The following is an 8,257-nucleotide window of genomic DNA, read 5'->3' on the forward strand; positions in this document are numbered from 1 at the left end:
TAACCTACCAATGCTTTGGGATCAAACCCCTTTGCCTTGGGGTTCTTAGGCAAGCCTTCTTGAGTACTGTTCCCCACAAACGGCATTTTTCTCATGCCGGGATTGGGCCCTGAATTGCCCTACCAGTGTGGGGGAGCCCCGAGGACCCCATTGTAGGTGAGCTGGGGCTTTGGTGGGGGAGGGTCTGGGGGTCACGCTGGTGGGGGGTCGAGAGGTCTGCATTTAAAATTGACATCCTGATTTCCTTCTACACTGGGGAATTCTGGCAAGCAGAGCTCCTCTGTGCAGGAAACGGGACTAAGGCAGCCTCGGCGGAATATTCCCCACTGAAGCCCCAGATTGCAACAAAGTCCTGATCGATAGCGTGGTCTTTCTCGGCGCTACAAGCCAGGAAATACCCGGCTAAATGCTCTTGACACGGAACTCTTTTTCAATTCGGGTCGATCGCGCCCAATATCTCCTTGTGAGTTGAACCAAATACTGGTTTATTTCTCATGGTGGCTCCTTCAACATCTGTGTAAGCACTATTCAAGAAGAGAGTCATTATACATTCCTAATAATAATGATGATAGAATGCACCTATTTCAAATCAATAGAGCTGTTTTTGAAGGAAAGCAAAAAATATTGAACACACTATCCTTCCACAGATCTGTGCTGGACTTAAACAGCACAACAACTATCTAATATTTCTGCATTCCAACCCACTGACTCATTGGTATTTCCTGCCTGTCAGCATCTGTACCTGTCCCTGTTTTCATTCCTTTCTCTATAACATAGTGCACGGTAAGTAAGTTATTTATCCATGACTAAAATAAACTAACATCGTCCATGGAGAATCATCACCAAAGCTGTCTCTGAGTTTTCAAACAATTTAAAAATGATTCCAGAACAGAATTAAAATTACCTCGAGAATTTATTTTTACATCGCTAACTTTCAATTAGCCTCTGACTATTTTCTTTAGCTGTCCACTACTGTTACTGCTTTCTGTACATGGACTTTAAAAAAATATTCTGATCTATCTTTCATGGTCGATGATCCCATGTTTCTCCACTCTTCACCTGCCAGTTTTATCCACTCACTTAACCGAGAAATGTCCTTTTGCAGTTTTATATTTTTTCTATTTCTTCATGGCATGTGGGTGTTGGTGGCAAAGTCATCTTTATTGCCCATCCCTAATTGCCCTTGAGAAGGCTGCGGTGGGCTGCCTTCTTGAGCTGCTGCAATCAACATGGTGTAGGTACACCCACAGTGCTGTTAGGGAGAAAATTCCAGGATTTTGAACCAGTGACAGTGAATGGACAGTGATATATTTCCAAGTCAGGATGGTGGGTGGCTTAGAGAGGAACTTCCAGGTGGTGGTGTTCCCAGGTATCTTCTAGATGGTAACAGTTGTGGCTTTGGAAGGTACTTTCTAAGGAGTCTTGGTGAGAACCTGCAGTGCATCTAGTAGATGGTACACACAGCTGCCATGTTTATCAGTGATGGAGGGAGTGACTGTTTGTCGATGGGGTGCAAGTCAAGAGGGCCGTTTTGTTCTGGATAGCGTCAAGCTTTTTGAGTGTTGTTGGAGCTGCACTCATCCAGACAAGTGGGGAGTCTTACATCACATTCCTGACTTGTACCCTGTAGATGGTGGACAGGTTTTGGGAAGACAGGAGAACTGCACACGACACGTTTCTTAGTCTCTGGCCTGCTCGAGTAGCCACAGTATTTATATGGCTGCCCAGTTCAGTTTCTGGTGAATGATAACCCCCAGGACATTGATAATCAGAGAATCAGAGAATTTACAGTGCAGAAGGAGGTAATTCGGCCCATCGGGTCTGCACCGGCCCTTGGAAAGAGCACCCTACATAAGCCCACACCTCCACCCAATCCCCCTAACCCAGTAACCCCATTTGTGAGATGCAATTGTTACTCGCCACTTGTCATCTCAAGCCTGGATATTGTCCAGACCTTGCTGCAGAGGGATATTTTTTCATAGAATTTACAGTGCAGAAGGAGGCCATTCGGCCCATCGAGTCTGCACCGGCTCTTGGAAAGAGCACCGCACCCAAGGTCAACACCTCCACCCTATCCCCATAACCTAGTAACCCCACCCAACACTAAGGGCAATTTTGGACACTAAGGGCAATTTATCATGGCCAATCCACCTAAAGTGCACATCTTTTGGACTGTGGGAGGAAGCCGGAGCACCCGGAGGAAACCCACGTAGACACGGGGAGAACGTGCAGACTCCGCACAGTCAGTGACCCAAGTCGGGAATCGAACCTGGGACCCTGGAGCTGTGAAGCAACTGTGCTAAGCACTATGCTACCATGCTGCCCATAATATGGGATTCAGTGCTGGTAATGCCATTGAATGTTAAAGGGTGATGGTTAGATTTGTCTTGTTAGAGATGGTCATTCCCCGACATTTGTGAGATGCAATTGTTACTCGCCACTTGTCATCTCAAGCCTGGATATTGTCCAGACCTTGCTGCATAGGGATTTTTTTTCATAGAATTTACAGTGCAGAAGGAGGCCATTCGGCCCATCGAGTCTGCACCGGCTCTTGGAAAGAGCACCGCATCCAAGGTGAACACCTCCACCCAATCCCCCAAACCCAGTAACCCCACCTAACCATTTTTGACACTCAGGACAATTTATCATGGCCAATCCACCTAACCTGCACATCTTTGAACTGTGGGAGGAAACCGGAGCACCCGGAGGAAACCCACGCACACACGGGGAGGATGTGCAGACTCCGCACAGACAGTGACCCAAGTCGGAATCGAACCTGGGACCCTGGAGCTGTGAAGCAATTGTGCTATCCACAATGCTACGGTGCTGCCCCTAATGTGGACTGCTTCAGCATATGAAGATTCACGAATGGTGCTGAACATTGTGTAATTGTTCATGAAGAACTAGCTTACTTGTGGGCTTGGAGTTTTCTTGCTTCAAGAAACGAAACAGAAGGGAAATAGGCTGAAGAAGCACAGATCAGGGATCCGAAAAATGGCACCATGGATGCATTTGGTGAGGATTATGAGACACGGAATTCTTATGAAGGAAAGTTCTAAATTTAACTTGTAGGAAATCAGACTGCATGTTGCAACTTTCCTCTGCTTGATTGGGCAAAAAACATTCACGTTATCTGGTCCACCCAGCTAAACCAGGAGGAAAGGCAGACAAAGGGTTAATGATAATCTTGGAAGGACATTTCTCCCCCCCGTCCGCTGTTCATAGCTGAAAGATTCCGCTTCCACCAGCGTGATCAATAGGAAGAAGGAAGCATTTTGCAATTTGTAGCCATGTTACATGAATTAGCAAAGTGCTGTGAATTTGGTCAAACACTTGATGATACACTTCAAGGCACTTATCTGTTGATCAGAAATGAAGCCATCCAAAGGACACTGTTGACTGAAGGTGCTCTAACCCTGAAATATATTGTAGAAATTGCTACTTCTTTGGAACTTGCATTGAAAGAGGCTTTGTTAATTAGAGTCTGAGGAAAGGTTCATAAGGTGGAGGCTGCTAAAAGCAAGTCTATGAAAAATCTACCGTGTCATCACTGGACTCAAGTGCGTCATTTTGCAGGAGATTGTTGGATAAGGAGAATAAATTCAAAGATTGTGGCAAAATAGGCCGTATTGCCAAGCATATCGGTCACGTCAACCTTCACCAGCCCAAAACTATAAAAAATACAGCCAAGTTTGCTCCTTGAGTTGACAAGTTAAGTGAAAGAACTAAATACTCACAAGCGGACAATATGCCAGACCAGCTTCAAGTATTCAAGCGAGGCGTGTTGTCAGTACAAGCTTCTGGGTGTTCCCAAAACTTGATGGTAATACGATCATTTCATAAGGGGAGGTCATGTCTGACAAATTTGTGAGCACCCTTTGGAGTGTTATGGGCGAGGCTTTTCAGAACCCCAAAATGTATCATGGAGTTCAACCAACCTCTCCCTTTAATGGATTTGTTGCTTTTCCAAGCACATGGCTTTTTCCCTAGGTGTGGGATTACAATTATGGACTCGTGTGTTTTTAAACACAAAACACTATTTATTCCATGAACTCAACTTAACATCTTAAATAAACATTGGATCTCTTAACACCTCTTACTTCAAAGATAACTCAGAAAATATTGCAACAGTAAATAATTCCTTAAAATGTTCCTTCAAACTTCCAAGAGACTTAACACCTTTAAACAAAATCACATCAGGTTAAAGGTACATATATTTTCTGTAGAATAGCAGAGATTGTCGCAAACTGGCTTTCTACTTTTAAACTGCTCTCAGCAAAACCAGCCAGGCACTTTTTAGCTGCTCTCAGCAAAACCAAACTGCAAAACTCGCAGCTCTCTGGAAACACACAGACTGCTTTTTAAACTGAAAGTAAAAACCTGCAAAATGGCTGACCTGAGCTGAGCATCACTGTTTTCTTAAAGGTACATTGCTTAAACATCCAGTTCTTAAAGGCACTCTCGCATGACACCTCCCCCCAAGAAAAAAAATAAACCATCAACTTCAAGATGGTTTCATTTTTCACTTTTGCACCATACACTAAGAAATGTACACAGTAAATATACCTTTTTGTTTTTTAAAAAAGACAACGCATGCAAACAGGTATAATAATATAGTCAATTTTTCTTTGCTCTTCTTCCTCCAACCGAAATCCTTCTCGATTGACAGTCTCTTTGAACAATGGATCTGCGTGATCCATCCATTCCTCTACTCCTCGGCATTTCTCTTTAGAATCAGATACTTTAGTTCAATCTGACCACAGAGTCCCTTGCAATTCTCCAATACAGGAGCATTGGTGATCACAGCTTTCAGGCAGTCAAATGCCTGTTGAAAATCCACTGTCCCTTGAAACTTTTGACATTTCTTTAGCAAGTCCATCAGTGGAGTAATCACGCCACAAAGCTTTTGCACAACTGTTCAATCAAATTCATTCATGCTAGGAGATTGCATTATTTCCCTTCGTCTTGAGGATAACGGAAACTTGGCAAGGAAAGTGATTCGAGCTTCTCCAAATTCACTTTCGGCTAGGTATATCACCAAACCCGCCTCCTGAAGTTGATCGAAGAACTCTATACGATGTTTTAAATGTTCTTTTCATGTCTGGAAGTTGAAAATAAAAGCAGATTGTCCCACTTTCTCAATGCAATCCTTCAAACGTGGGATAGGAGAAGAGTCCGTTCTTGAAACTGCATTCCCCTTTCTATAGTCCACTCACAACCGTTGGGTCCCATCTGGTTTCGGTACCATCACTATGAGTGAGCTCCATTGGCTGCAACCCACTTCAATTATGCCATTTTTCAGCATACTCTCAATCTCTCTGTTAACCTGTACCAATTTTAAAGGATTAAGTCTAGATGGATGTTGTTTGATAGGAACAGCATTTCCCACATCGACATCAGTTATAGCCATTTTAGTACTTCCCAATTTATCTCTACAGGCTTTCCCATGTGATATAAATAACTCTTTCAGATCAGTTTTTTTTTCCTCTGGAAGGTAACTTAACAATTCATCCCAATTTTTAAGAACAACCTCATTTTCCAATTTAATTTGAGGTATGTCAAATTCACAGTCATCTGGATTTGGTTCGTCACTTTGAGTTAGAATCATTAAAACCTCCTTTTTCTCTCCTTCCCTTTCAAAGAACCTTTTAAGCATATTCACATGACACACTCGGTGAGTCTTCCTTCTATCTGGTGTTTTTACCACATAATTCACCTCACTTAATTTACTTTCAATCTTATATGGTCCACAAAACCTGGCTTTTAAAGGCTCCCCTACAACTGTTAACAACACTAAAACTTTATTCCCACTGGCAAAACTACGAACTTTGGATTTCTTGTCCGCTACCCGTTTCATCACATTTTGTGCAACTTTCAAATGTTGTCTTGCCAATTCACCTGCTCTATTTAATCGTTCCCTAAAGTTTGACACGTAATCCAACAGTGTAATTTCCGATTTCTCACCCACCAATTGCTCCTGAATCAATTTAAGTGGTCCTCTTACCTCATGACCAAAAATTAGTTCAAAAGGACTAAATTTGGTAGACTCATAAGTTCCTTCCCATTTGCAAACAATACGAATGGAATTCCTTTATCCCAATCCTCTGGATAATCTTGACAATACGCCCTTAACATTGTCTTTAATGTCTGATGCCACCTTTCTAACGCTCCCTGCGATTCTGGATGGTACGCAGGTGATTTGAATTGTTTTATTCCTGAGCTATCCATAACTTATTTGAATAACTTTGAAGTAAAATTTGTTCCTTGATCCGATTGAATTTCTGTGGGTAGTCCATATCTAGTAAAGAATTTAAGTAACTCCTCCACAATCCTTTTAGCTGTAATATTACGTACTGGAATCGCCTCTGGAAACCTAGTAGACACATCTATTACAGTCAAAAGATATTGATTCCCACTTTTTGTTTCAGGAAGCGGTCCTACACAATCGATTAGGACCCTTGTAAAAAGTTCCTCAAATGCTGGAATGGGTATTAGGAATGGGTATTAAGGGGGCTGGTTTTATCACTGCTTGAGGTTTCCCTATCACTTGACATGTGTGACATGATTGACAAAATTTAACGCCATCTTTATGTAGTCCAGGCCAATAAAAATGTTTCTGGATTTTAGCTTGAGTTTTCCTTATTCTGAAATGACCTCCCACTGGTACCTCATGTGCAACTCGCAACACCTCCTTTCTATACCCTACCGGCAATACTCCTTGATGAACTTCTGCCCACTTTTCATCCGCCTGCATATGTGCAGGTCTCCATTTTCTCATCAAGACATCATTTTTACGGGAATAACACTCTGGTATACTCTCAGATTCCTATTCCGTATATGCTTTCTGATATATCCGTTTTATTTCTACATCTTTCTGTTGTAACTCTGCCAATTTTCCTGAACTAAAAATATCCATCTCATCCGCCACCTTCTTTTTCAACCATCTGATCAAAAATCGTTTCTGATAATTGCACTTCAACTTGAAATGAAAATCACTTATTGTCACAAGTAGGCTTCAAATGAAGTTACTGTGAAAAGCCCCTAGTCGCCACATTCCAGCGCCTGTTCAGGGAGGCTGTTACGGGAATCGAACCGTGCTGCTGGTTTGCCTTGGTCTGCTTTCAAAGCCAGCGATTTTGCCCTGTGCTAAACAGCCCTTCATCTTCACTCTTTGAGTTCTCCTCTTGTCTTAACCTGTGATTTTGCGACCTTGTTACCACACAATCCAGAATCTCAGGATATTCATCCTAAAACCCTTCAGTTGTCTGATTTTCCACTGGCTTATCAACCACAGTAGGCATCACTCCCACCTGCGATCCAGCTATATTATTACCCAAGATAAACTGTATTCCTGGACAAGATAGTTTATCTATTACTCCTACTACCACTTCACCACTCTTCACTGGACTTTCCAACCTTACTTATATAATGGAACGCTACTCCTCTCACCCTGAATTCCACATATCACCACCTTTTCTGGCAACATTCTTCCCAAACTACATAATTCCTCATCTCTTATCATTAAAGATTGACTGGCCCCTGTATCTCTTAAAATTGTGACTTCTTTACCTGCTCCTCCTGATACACATGAGTAAACTTTACCCACGCAAGTAAATTCCTTGAAGACATCTGGCACCTTCTTAACAATTACTTCTTTAACAGGCTGTACAATCGTTTGCACCTCCTTCACTTCCCTTGGGCTTTCCTTTACCACTCTAACAAACCCCACTGTCTTATCCTGTTTTATCACATCAGCCTTTCCAGTGCTTTTCTTCAACCACTAACACTGTGACGTTACATGGCCGAGTTTTATTACAGTGAAAACATTTGAAACTTTTCATTTCTTTTCCACCCTCCTGGATTTCCTTTTTAATCTGAAGTACACTCTCTTTATTGTCTCCCATCAGATCACCTTTACCTTTACCACTTGAGTATTTCTCATGTCCCCAGTTTCTATCCCTCACCTGAAACTGATGTCGGAAACTAATCTTTGACTTATGAACTAATTCATAATCATCTGCCATTTCCGCTGTTAATCTCGCAGCTTTAACCCTCTGTTCTTCCACATGAGTTCTCACTACATCAGGAATTGAATTTTTAAACTCCTCCAAAAGCCTGGAAAAACTGCAGTTGGCAAATCTGCATATTAGAGTGAGGTAGTCAGTCTCACTCTAAAATGCAGCTCTCCTAACCTACCAATGCTTTGGGATCAAACCCCATTGCCTTGGGGTTCTTAGGCAAGCCTTCTTGAGTACTG

Source organism: Scyliorhinus torazame, chromosome 16, assembly GCF_047496885.1.
Source record: "Scyliorhinus torazame isolate Kashiwa2021f chromosome 16, sScyTor2.1, whole genome shotgun sequence".
NCBI classification, from domain to species: Eukaryota; Metazoa; Chordata; class Chondrichthyes; order Carcharhiniformes; family Scyliorhinidae; genus Scyliorhinus; species Scyliorhinus torazame.